This window comes from Oncorhynchus masou, unplaced genomic scaffold, assembly GCF_036934945.1.
Source record: "Oncorhynchus masou masou isolate Uvic2021 unplaced genomic scaffold, UVic_Omas_1.1 unplaced_scaffold_933, whole genome shotgun sequence".
In the NCBI taxonomy this organism is placed as follows: Eukaryota; Metazoa; Chordata; class Actinopteri; order Salmoniformes; family Salmonidae; genus Oncorhynchus; species Oncorhynchus masou.
The window spans coordinates 219,322-232,719 of NW_027015816.1; positions in this window are offsets into that span (position 1 = coordinate 219,322).

Here is a 13,398-nt window from a genome sequence, read left to right on the forward strand (position 1 = left end):
TATAAAATAACATCAGGTACAACTGCCTCTGTATCTCAGAGAGCTCCATTTATATAAAATAACATCAGGTACAACTACTCTGTATCTACAGAGCTCCATTTATATAAAATAACATCAGGTACAACTGCCTCTGTATCTACAGAGCTCCATTTATATAAAATAACATCAGGTACAACTGCCTCTGTATCTACAGAGCTCCATTTATATAAAATAACATCAGGTACAACTGCCTCTGTATCTACAGAGCTCCATTTATATAAAATAACATCAGGTACAACTGCCTCTGTATCTACAGAGCTCCATTTATATAAAATAGCATCAGGTACAACTGCCTCTGTATCTACAGAGCTCCATTTATATAAAATAGCATCAGGTACAACTGCCTCTGTATCTACAGAGCTCCATTTATATAAAATAACATCAGGTACAACTGCCTCTGTATCTACAGAGCTCCATTTATATAAAATAGCATCAGGTACAACTGCCTCTGTATCTACAGAGCTCCATTTATATAAAATAGCATCAGGTACAACTGCCTCTGTATCTACAGAGCTCCATTTATATAAAATAGCATTTCTCTATAAAAAATAGCATCAGGTACAACTGCCTCTGTATCTACAGAGCTCCATTTATATAAAATAGCATCAGGTACAACTGCCTCTGTATCTACAGAGCTCCATTTATATAAAATAGCATCAGGTAAAACTGCCTCTGTATCTACAGAGCTCCATTTATATAAAATAGCATCAGGTAAAACTGCCTCTGTATCTACAGAGCTCCATTTATATAAAATAGCATCAGGTAAAACTGCCTCTGTATCTACAGAGCTCCATTTATATAAAATAGCATCAGGTACAACTGCCTCTGTATCTACAGAGCTCCATTTATATAAAATAGCATCAGGTACAACTGCCTCTGCATCTACAGAGCTCCATTTATATAAAATAGCATCAGGTACAACTGCCATCTATCTACAGAGCTCCATTTATATAAAATAGCATCAGGTACAACTGCCTCTCTCTCTCTACAGAGCTCTCCATTTATATAAAATAGCATCAGGTACAACTGCCATTGTATCTACAGAGCTCCATTTATATAAAATAGCATCAGGTACAACTGCCTCTCTCTGTCTCTCTACAGAGCTCCATTTATATAAAATAGCATCAGGTACAACTCTCCGTATCTAGAGAGCTCCATTTATATAAAATAACATCAGGTACAACGGCCTCTGTATCTACAGAGCCCATTTATATAAAATAGCATCAGGTACAACCTCCGTATCTACAGAGCTCCAATTATATAAAATAGCATCAGGTACAACTGCCTCCATCTCTACAGAGCTCCATTTATATAAAATAACATCAGGTAAACATTTGTTCTAAGAGCAAATATAAAATAACATCAGGGCCTCTGATCTAGGAGCTCCATTTATATAAAATAGCATCAGGTACAACGCTCTGTATCTAAGAGCTAACAATTATATAAAATAACATCAGGTACAATGCCTCTGTATCTACAGAGCTCCATTTATATAAAATAATCAGGTAATATATCTAAGAGCTCCATTTATATAAAATAACATCAGGTACAACTGCCTCTGTATCTACAGAGTTCCATTTATATAAAATAACATCAGGTAAAACTGCCTCTGTATCTACAGAGCTCCATTTATATATAGCATCAGGTACAACTGCCTTTATCTACAGAGCTCCATTTATATAAAATAACATCAGGTACAACTGCCTCTGTATCTACAGAGCTCCATTTATATAAAATAGCATCAGGTACAACTGCCTCCTATCTACAGAGCTCCATTTATATAAAATAACATCAGGTACAACTGCCTCTGTATCTACAGAGCTCCATTTATATAAAATAACATCAGGTACAACTGCCTCTGTATCTTTATATAAAATAGCATCAGGTACAACTGCTCCATTTTATATAAAATAGCATCAGGTACAACTGCCTCTGTATCTACAGAGCTCCATTTATATAAAATAGCATCAGGTACAACTGCCTCCGTATCTACAGAGCTCCATTTATATAAAATAGCATCAGGTACAACTGCCTCCGTCTCTACAGAGCTCCATTTATATAAAATAGCATCAGGTACAACTGCCTCCGTCTCTACAGAGCTCCATTTATATAAAATAGCATCAGGTAAAACTGCCTCTGTATTTACAGAGCTCCATTTATATAAAATAGCATCAGGTAAAACTGCCTCTGTATCTACAGAGCTCCATTTATATAAAATTGCATCAGGTACAACTGCCTCTGTATCTACAGAGCTCAATTTATATAAAATAGCATCAGGTACAACTGCCTCTGTATCTACAGAGCTCAATTTATATAAAATAGCATCAGGTACAACTGCCTCTGTATCTACAGAGCTCCATTTATATAAAATAACATCAGGTTTTTTTACGTTGTATGAAAGTGGAGACTCAGAGCTACAAAATGATATGTCATACACTGTAGTTGAGGAACACTGGGAAAGTCATTATGCTTTGAAAGTTGATAAACTTGTAACCTCACTGTTGAGAAAATTGCAAACCTACTGGAAAGCTCTTCTTTGTCTCCATTCAGCATTATTCACATCCGCTTAAGCCCCATCCATCTCTTTAAAGATTCACATGCGAGGCCAAAACAACCAAATATTTCAAGACTAAAGGCTGGATTATAATACGGTGTGTGTTCGCAAATTCAAACCTGAATGCCAGAATGTACCCTGGTCGTTTGTCAGATTGTCCGTGCGTACATTCAGAGCACACTCTCGATGCTCTGGCCGAGGGGTAGGGTTGATCTAAGCATTCTGACCTAACTATGGGGAGGCATGGTAGCCTAGTGGTTAGAGCGTTGGACTAGTAACCAGAAGGTTGCAAGTTCAAATCCCCAAGCGGACAAGGTACAAATCTGTCGTTCTGCCCCTGAACAAGGCAGTTAACCCACTGTTCCTAGGCCCTCATTGAAACTAAGAATTTGTTCTTAACTGACATGACAGCAGTCATGTTCCCAAGCTAACTTCCTAATGTTGGCTAGCTTGCTAGCTTCTTCCAGATACAAACAGCTTACTGACCATTTGACTTGCCCTAGTGACAACTGTTGATGTTTTTATGTAATCCAGAGCATTGACTGTAACTGTGTTGCTGGCAACAATTAATTTAAGCTTTTTCCTTGCAGATGTTATCTTACACCGGCCATATTCAACAGGTGTTGAGCGTTCGTAATTTCGTCAGTTACTCTGCGCTCTGGCACACTCAGACGAGAGTGGTCTGAAATCGGAATTGCTAGCCAGAGAGAATTCACCAGCTACGTCTATCAACAGTTGTCGCAATGTGATCATGAACATTCTATTGAAAAGACATGTGGCTAGATAGTTAAACAATGAACCATAATCTTAACTCATGTTACTACCCAGCATGAATCTGCAGGTAGCTAACCGACCAGGTTCAATGCTAGTTAGCTAACATTAGGCTATAACTAGCAATGCAAATAGCTCTGAGATACAAATGTTTTATACAACCTTCTGTGTCTTCTCTTTTTGACTGCCTCTGCATATTTGCAATTCAAAGCCCAGAGTTTTCTCCATTTCAATAGCTATCATACTCTGATTACCTCGGGCCTTCCACTGATTTCAAAACTCAGTCCTCCAGAGAGAGAAGACCAACACTTATTACAAAAAAACTGCATTAGAAAAGGATTACTTACAAATACTGACCAGCTCATGTTATAGACAGAAGCGAGCAACATGACAGACCAATCCAAACTCATCTCTTGGCATGTCCAGCCCACTCATTATCTCCAACCAATCATGGCTAGCGGGAAGGTTCCTGACTTTGTCCATTGCTAAACCAACTAGGCTCATATGTTCCAGAAGGCCTTTACCTCCCTTATCTCACCTCATTTTCTCACATCGTATATAGACTTGTTTATACTGTATTATTGCTGTATTATTGACTGTATGTTTGTTTTACTCCATGTGTAACTCTGTGTCGTTTTATGTGTCGAACTGCTTTGCTTTATCTTGGCCAGGTCGCAATTGTAAATGAGAACTTGTTCTCAACTTGCCTACCTGGTTAAATAAAGGTGAAATAAATAAAAAAATAATACTAAATTTCTGCCAAAAATTGCATTTTGATGTAAAAAAAAGTTAAAATGGCTCCATTTATATAAAATAACACGACAGAATGAAGCAATGCAGAGACACTATCTGCTTCCAAAAAGCACCCTATTCCCTACATAGTGCACTACTTTTGACCAGAGCCGACAGGGTAGACACTATAGTATAGGGTGCCATTTGAGACACTAGTGTAAACCCAGCCCTGTTTGGAAGGGTAGGATTTCATCCAGACCTACAGTAGAGTCTAGGGTTGTTTCGCAAATGGCACCCTATTACGTAGTGCATTATATAGTATGGGGAATAGGGTGTATTATATAGTATGGGGAATAGGGTACCAAGTTAGTGCATTATATAGAATGGGGAATAGGGTGCCAAGTTAGTGCATTATATAGTATGGGGAATAGGGTGCCAAGTTAGTGCATTATATAGTATGGGGAATAGGGTGCCAAGTTAGTGCATTATATAGTATGGGGAATAGGGTGCCAAGTTAGTGCATTATATAGTATGGGGAATAGGGTGCCAAGTTAGTGCATTATATAGTATGGGGAATAGGGTGCCAAGTTAGTGCATTATATGGTATGGGGAATAGGGTACCAAGTTAGTGCATTATATAGTATGGGAATAGGGTACCAAGTTAGTGCATTATATAGTATGGGGAATAGGGTGCCAAGTTAGTGCATTATATAGTATGGGGAATAGGGTGTATTATATAGTATGGGGAATAGGGTACCAAGTTAGTGCATTATATAGTATGGGGAATAGGGTGCCAAGTTAGTGCATTATATAGTATGGGGAATAGGGTACCAAGTTAGTGCATTATATAGTATGGGGAATAGGGTGCCAAGTTAGTGCATTATATAGTATGGGGAATAGGGTGCCAAGTTAGTGCATTATATAGTATGGGGAATAGGGTGCCAAGTTAGTGCATTATATAGTATGGGAATAGGGTACCAAGTTAGTGCATTATATAGTATGGGGAATAGGGTGCCAAGTTAGTGCATTATATAGTATGGGGAATAGGGTGTATTATATAGTATGGGGAATAGGGTACCAAGTTAGTGCATTATATAGTATGGGGAATAGGGTGCCAAGTTAGTGCATTATATAGTATGGGGAATAGGGTGCCAAGTTAGTGCATTATATAGTATGGGGAATAGGGTGTATTATATAGTATGGGGAATAGGGAACCAAGTTAGTGCATTATATAGTATGGGGAATAGGGTGCCAAGTTAGTGCATTATATAGTATGGGGAATAGGGTGCCAGGTTAGTGCATTATATAGTATGGGGAATAGGGTACCAAGTTAGTGCATTATATAGTATGGGGAATAGGGTACCAAGTTAGTGCATTATATAGTATGGGGAATAGGGTGCCAAGTTAGTGCATTATATAGTATGGGGAATAGGGTGCCAAGTTAGTGTATTATATAGTATGGGGAATAGGGTGCCATGTTAGCACATTGAATCCAAGATGGCGTAGCAGTCAGACGTCTTTGTCTTGTCTTGTCCCATGTATATATATTTTAAATATTTTTCTTCGCGTTCTTTTTAATATTTTTCCTAAACCTCAACTTCAAAATACTCTCCTGCAACCCGCCTCACCCAATGTGGTGTGGATCTGTATTTTTCCTAAAATATTTCTATTTACCTCCGAACTGGAATACCTCAACTAAAGCTAGCTAGCTAACTAGCTATCCGCTATCAGTCAGCTAAACCTTTAGCTTGGCAAGCTCTCACCAGTTCGTACAATGCGTTTCAAACCAGAGCATATAGGACCTATTTGTCTCCGCACGAGGAGGCAAAAACAGACTTTTCCCCCATCGCGACGTCCGTCTAAGGCCCTTATGCTAGCCTGCTAGCCCCGCCCTGCTAACAGCTAGTTTGCTAGCACCGGCCTGCTAACTGTCTGCATCGCCGTGTCCCCAGCCAGCTCAACCACTCACTGGACACATACATCACTTGGCTACGCATGCCTCTCCCTAATAACAATATGCCTTGTCCATTACTGTCCTGGTTAGTGATTACTGTCTTATTTCACTGTAGAGCTTCTAGCCCTGCTCAATATGCCTTAACCAACCATGTTGTTCCACCTCCCACATATGCGATGACATCACATGGTTTTAACATCTCTATAGACTATATCTCTCTCTCTTCATTACTCAATAAAGGTGAAATAAAATAAATAAATAAATAAAAATGCCTAGGTTTACCTCCAATGCACTCTCTTCCTACCATACCTTTGTCTGTACGTTATGCCTTGAATCTATGCTATCATGCCCAGAAACCTGCTCCTTTTACTCTATGTTCCGAACGTGCTAGACGGCCAGTTCTGATAGCCTTTAACTAAACCCTTATCCTACTCCTCCTCTGTTCCTCTGGTGATGTAGAGGTTAATCCAGGTCCTGCAGTGCCTAGCTCCACTCCCATTCCCCAGGTGCTCTCATTTGTTGACTTCTGTAACCGTAAAAGCCTTGGTTTCATGCATGTTAACATTAGAAGCCTACTCCCTAAGTTTGTTTTATTCACTGCTTTAGCACACTCTGCCAACCCTGATGTCCTAGCCGTGTCTGAATCCTGGCTCAGGATAATTTTGCACGCCCAAATTTTCAGTTTTTGATTTGTTAAAAAAGTTTGAAATATCCAATAAATGTCGTTCCACTTCATGACTGTGTCCCACTTGTTGTTGATTCTTCACAAAAAAATACAATTTTATATTGTTATGTTTGAAGCCTGAAATGTGGCAAAAGGTCACAAAGTTCAAAGGGGCCGAATACTTTCGCAAGACACTGTATATCTTACTGGTCACCCCCAAAGCCGATTCTTCCTTTGGCCACCTCTCCTTCCAGTTCTCTGCTGCCAATGACTGAAACGAACTGCAAAAATCTCTGAAGCTGGAGACTCTTACCTCCCTCACTAGCTTTAAGCACCAGCAGTCAGAGCAGCTCACAGATCACTGCACCTGTACATAGCTCATCTGTAAACAGCCCATCAAATCTTCCTCATCCCCATACAGTATTTATTTATTTATCTTGCTCCTTTGCAACCCAGTATCTCTCCTTGCACATTCATCTTCTGCACATCCTACCATTTCAGTGTTTAATTGGTATATTGTAATTACTTCACCACCATGACCTATTTATTGTCTTACCTCTCTTTTCCTACCTCATTTAAACACACACTGTATATACATTTGTCTACTGTATTATTGACTGTATGTTTGTTTATTCCATGTGTAACTCTGTGTTCTTGTTTGTGTCAAACTGCTTTGCTTTATCTTGGCCAGGGCGCAGTTGCAAATGGGATCTTGTTCTCAACTAGCCTACCTGGTTAAATGACGGTGAAAATAAAAAAATATATATAGTATGGAGAATAGGTTATTAGTGCACTATGTAGTATGGTGTTTAGGGTGCCAAGGTAATGCATTAGAGAGTATGGGGAATAGGGTGACATGGTAGTGCACTATATAGTATGGGGAATCGATTGCCATGTTAGTGCACTTTATAGTATGGAGAATAGGGTGCCATGGTAGGGTGCCATGGTATGGTTCCATTTCATATTTCCTCCAGGTAACAGACCAGGAAATGAATTATTCCTGGGGTTTGGCATGCAGTGTTAATGTGTGATTGTTTGTGTGGTTGTTAATGAGCTTGATTACCTGGTTCCAGCTGGGCAATTGGCCCAAATGAGGTTTGACAGCTTTGGAGAGCTACAAGCAGCTGGATGAGTCTCTCTCTGTCTCTCTCTCTCTCTTTCTCTCTCTCTCTCTCTCTCACTCTCTGTCTCTCAGTCTGTCTCTCTCTCCCTTTTTTCCTGTTTTGAATGGAGAAAAAGAAGAGAGTCTGTCGGTCCTGTTGTCCTTGGATAAAGAGCACCTACCTACGCATGTGAAGCTTGACTATGTAAGATATGCAGCGTGAGCTTTCCTTCCCACACCACTGCAGTGTACCGGACTGTAAAGGATTTGGCCATGTTTCAAGTGTGTGCAGACGGACTGATGTATAATGAAGAACAGGGTTTTTGTAACTGGACAACGGGGTTGCAGTTGTGATTCCAAGTTCCTGGATTGCCAAGTAAGGGTGAAGGAGATTGAGGTGGCAACAACAACAACAACAACAACAACAAAAATCTTCAATGCAGATGCGATTTCAAATAATTGAAAAAACAAGTGATGCGAGAGAAGATGTGGTAGTGGACGCACCACAGCCGGCAGTAAATGTTTGCTGCCAGTCAAAATATACCCTGTGTTTTCAGTGTTTAATTTGTAAACCAGGAAGTGGCGGAGCGAAAAAGTGAGGGAGAGAGAGAGGGAATTGACCTGGCGAGCTCTGAGGTACTGGAACACATGGAAAATAAATAAAAAAAGTAAAATCCCTCTTTATAATCAATCAATCAAATGTATTTATAAAGCCCTTCTTACATCAGCTGGTGTTACAAAGTGCTTATACAGAAACCCCAGCCTAAAACCCCCAAACAGTAAGACATGGAGGTGTAGAAGCTCAGTGGCTAGGAAAAACTCCCTAGAAAGCATTGTATGCACATCATCACATAGTAGTGGCATACAGAGGACGAGTGGAGGTACTGACACAAGATGTACACATGGTGAACATTTATAGTGGCCTAAGGTCCGGGAAAAATGTGGTCTTTTACAAATGCTTTTCTGCATAATTTTACATCATCGGAGACACTGGCAGACTTTTTTTTTATAATTTATTTTTCTAGGCAAGTCAGTTAAGAACAAATTCTTATTTTCAATGACAGCCTAGGAACAGTGGGTTAACTGCCTGTTCAGTGGCAGAACGACAGATTTGTATCTTGTCAGCTCGGGGGTTAGAACTTGCAACCTTCCGGTTACTAGACCAACCCTCTAACCACTAGGCTACCCTGCCGCCTCTACACTCTAACCACTAGGCTATCCTGCCACCTCTACACTCTAACCACTAGGCTACCCTGCCGCCTCTACACTCTAACCACTAGGCTACCCTGCCGCCTCTACTCTCTAACCACTAGGCTACCCTGCCGCCTCTACACTCTAACCACTAGGCTACCCTGCTGCCTCTACACTCTAACCACTAGGCTACCCTGCCACCTCTACACTCTAACCACTAGGCTATCCTGCCACCTCTACACTCTAACCACTAGGCTACCCTGCCGCCTCTACAATCTAACCACTAGGCTACCCTGCAGCCACTACACTCTAACCACTAGGCTACCCTGCAGCCACTACACTCTAACCACTAGGCTATCCTGCCACCTCTACACTCTAACCACTAGGCTACCCTGCAGCCACTACACTCTAACCACTAGGCTACCCTGCCGCCTCTACACTCTAACCACTAGGCTACCCTGCCGCCTCTACACTCTAACCACTAGACTACCCTGCATCCTCTACACTCTAACCACTAGGCTACCCTGCCACCTCTACACTCTAACCACTAGGCTACCCTGCCTCCTCTACACTCTAACCACTAGGCTACCCTGCCTCCTCTACACTCTAACCACTAGGCTACCTGCCGCCTCTACACTCTAACCACTAGGCCACCCTGACGCCTCTACACTCTAACCACTAGGCTACCCTGCCACCTCTACACTCTAACCACTAGGCTACCCTGCCGACTCTACACTCTAACCACTAGGCTACCTGCCGCCTCTACACTCTAACCACTAGGCTACCCTGCCACCTCTACACTCTAACCACTAGGCTACCCTGCCACCTCTACACTCTAACCACTAGGCTACCTGCCACCTCTACACTCTAACCACTAGGCTACCCTGCCACCTCTACACTCTAACCACTAGGCTACCTGCCACCTCTACACTCTAACCACTAGGCTACCTGCCACCTCTACACTATAACCACTAGGCTACCCTGCTGTCTCTACACTCTAACCACTAGGCTACCCTGCCGCCTCTACACTCTAACCACTAGGCTACCCTGCCGCCTCTACACTCTAACCACTAGGCTACCCTGCCGCCTCTACACTCTAACCACTAGGCTACCCTGCCGCCTCTACACTATAACCACTAGGCTACCTGCCGCCTCTATACTCTAACCACTAGGCTACCCTGCCGCCTCTACACTCTAACCACTAGGCTACCCTGCCACCTCTACACTCTAACCACTAGGCTACCGTACCTCCTCTACACTCTAACCACTAGGCTACCCTGCCGCCTCTACACTCTAACCACTAGGCTACCCTGCCGCCTCTACACTCTAACCACTAGACTACCCTGCATCCTCTACACTCTAACCACTAGGCTACCCTGCCACCTCTACACTCTAACCACTAGGCTACCCTGCCTCCTCTACACTCTAACCACTAGGCTACCCTGCCTCCTCTACACTCTAACCACTAGGCTACCTGCCGCCTCTACACTCTAACCACTAGGCCACCCTGACGCCTCTACACTCTAACCACTAGGCTACCCTGCCACCTCTACACTCTAACCACTAGGCTACCCTGCCGACTCTACACTCTAACCACTAGGCTACCTGCCGCCTCTACACTCTAACCACTAGGATACCCTGCCACCTCTACACTCTAACCACTAGGCTACCCTGCCACCTCTACACTCTAACCACTAGGCTACCTGCCACCTCTACACTCTAACCACTAGGCTACCCTGCCACCTCTACACTCTAACCACTAGGCTACCTGCCACCTCTACACTCTAACCACTAGGCTACCTGCCACCTCTACACTATAACCACTAGGCTACCCTGCTGTCTCTACACTCTAACCACTAGGCTACCCTGCCGCCTCTACACTCTAACCACTAGGCTACCCTGCCGCCTCTACACTCTAACCACTAGGCTACCCTGCCGCCTCTACACTCTAACCACTAGGCTACCCTGCCGCCTCTACACTCTAACCACTAGGCTACCTGCCGCCTCTATACTCTAACCACTAGGCTACCCTGCCGCCTCTACACTCTAACCACTAGGCTACCCTGCCACCTCTACACTCTAACCACTAGGCTACCGTACCTCCTCTACACTCTAACCACTAGGCTACCCTGCCGCCTCTACACTCTAACCACTAGGCTACCCTGCCGCCTCTACACTCTAACCACTAGGCTACCCTGCCGCCTCTACACTCTAACCACTAGGCTACCCTGCCGCCTCTACACTCTAACCACTAGGCTACCTGCCGCCTCTATACTCTAACCACTAGGCTACCCTGCCGCCTCTACACTCTAACCACTAGGCTACCCTGCCACCTCTACACTCTAACCACTAGGCTACCGTACCTCCTATACACTCTAACCACTAGGCTACCCTGCCGCCTCTACACTCTAACCACTAGGCTACCCTGCCACCTCTACACTCTAACCACTAGGCTACCGTACCTCCTCTACACTCTAACCACTAGGCTACCCTGCCGCCTCTACACTCTAACCACTAGGCTACCCTACCTCCTCTACACTCTAACCACTAGGCTACCCTGCCACCTCTACACTCTAACCACTAGGCTACCCTGCCTCCCCAATACCAAGTGATCGTAATGAAATGATACTTTTAAAGTGAGAATCTGAGAACAATAAAAATCAGACCTTGAAATGGGTCAATAGCGTGTTCCTAGGTGTGTGGAGACGACAACATGAGGAGGAAATTATACAGACCTTGAAATGGGTCAATAGCGTGTTCCTAGGTGTGTGGAGACGACAACATGAGGAGGAAATTATACAGACCTTGAAATGGGTCAATAGCGTGTTCCTAGGTGTGTGGAGACGACAACATGAGGAGGAAATTATACAGACCTTGAAATGGGTCAATAGCGTGTTCCTAGGTGTGTGGAGACGACAACATGAGGAGGAAATTATACAGACCTTGAAATGGGACAATAGCGTGTTCCTAGGTGTGTGGAGACGACAACATGAGGAGGAAATTATACAGACCTTGAAATGGGTCAATAGCGTGTTCCTAGGTGTGTGGAGACGACAACATGAGGAGGAAATTATACAGACCTTGAAATGGGTCAATAGCGTGTTCCTAGGTGTGTGGAGACGACAACATGAGGAGGAAATTATACAGACCTTGAAATGGGTCAATAGCGTGTTCCTAGGTGTGTGGAGACGACAACATGAGGAGGAGATTATACAGACCTTGAAATGGGTCAATAGCGTGTTCCTAGGTGTGTGGAGACGACAACATGAGGAGGAAATTATACAGACCTTGAAATGGGTCAATAGCGTGTTCCTAGGTGTGTGGGAGACGACAACATGAGGAGGAAATTATACAGACCTTGAAATGGGTCAATAGCGTGTTCCTAGGTGTGTGGAGACGACAACATGAGGAGGAAATTATACAGACCTTGAAATGGGTCAATAGCGTGTTCCTAGGTGTGTGGAGACGACAACATGAGGAGGAAATTATAGCCCTAAACGTGTTTTCCAGTTTCACTGATTCACAGCTTACTGGTGATGGCCGATGTGTTTGGGACAAAAGCCTTTATCTCTCGCTCTTGTAAAACAATATTTGGAATTTGGCCAAAGATTTTGTTAGCCGACAGCAGACCGATGCGAGTCTTTTCTTTTCAGCGGGAGCCATTTGTTTTCCAACTTTTGTTTCCCGCAATTTTATTTTAAATGTTTGCATGCTGTTCACTAATAGATTTGCCACACGTTCCCGACTGTAGGCTATTCCTTGTTATAGGTCTACAAACAATCCACAACTAGGCAAAAAAATAAGCTATTGATCCTCTGTGGCTAAATTATAGGCCTTCTACAGATTTTGTAGGCTTCTCTGAATTATTGAATTTCTTTCTGAAGAGACAGCAGTAATTCTGTAACTTTGGCAAATCTATTTAAATTAATCAGGGTGCTGCAGCTCATCCAGAAACCTTCGCATGGCTGTGATTCTATAAGGAAATACAGTGCCTTGCGAAAGTATTCGGCCCTCTTGAACTTTGCGACCTTTTGCCACATTTCAGGCTTCAAACATAAATATATAAAACTGTATTTTTTTGTGAAGAATCGACAAGTGGGACACAATCATGAAGTGGAACGACATTTATTGGATATTTCAAACTTTTTTAACAAATCAAAAACTGAAAAATTGGGCGTGCAAAATTATTCAGCCCCTTTACTTTCAGTGCAGCAAACTCTCTCCAGAAGTTCAGTGAGGATCTCTGAATGATCCAATGTTGACCTAAATGACTAATGATGATAAATACAATCCAGACTTGTAATCAAGTCTCCGTATAAATGCATCTGCACTGTGATAGTCTCAGAGGTCCGTTAAAAGTGCAGAGAGCATCATGAAGAACAAGGAACACA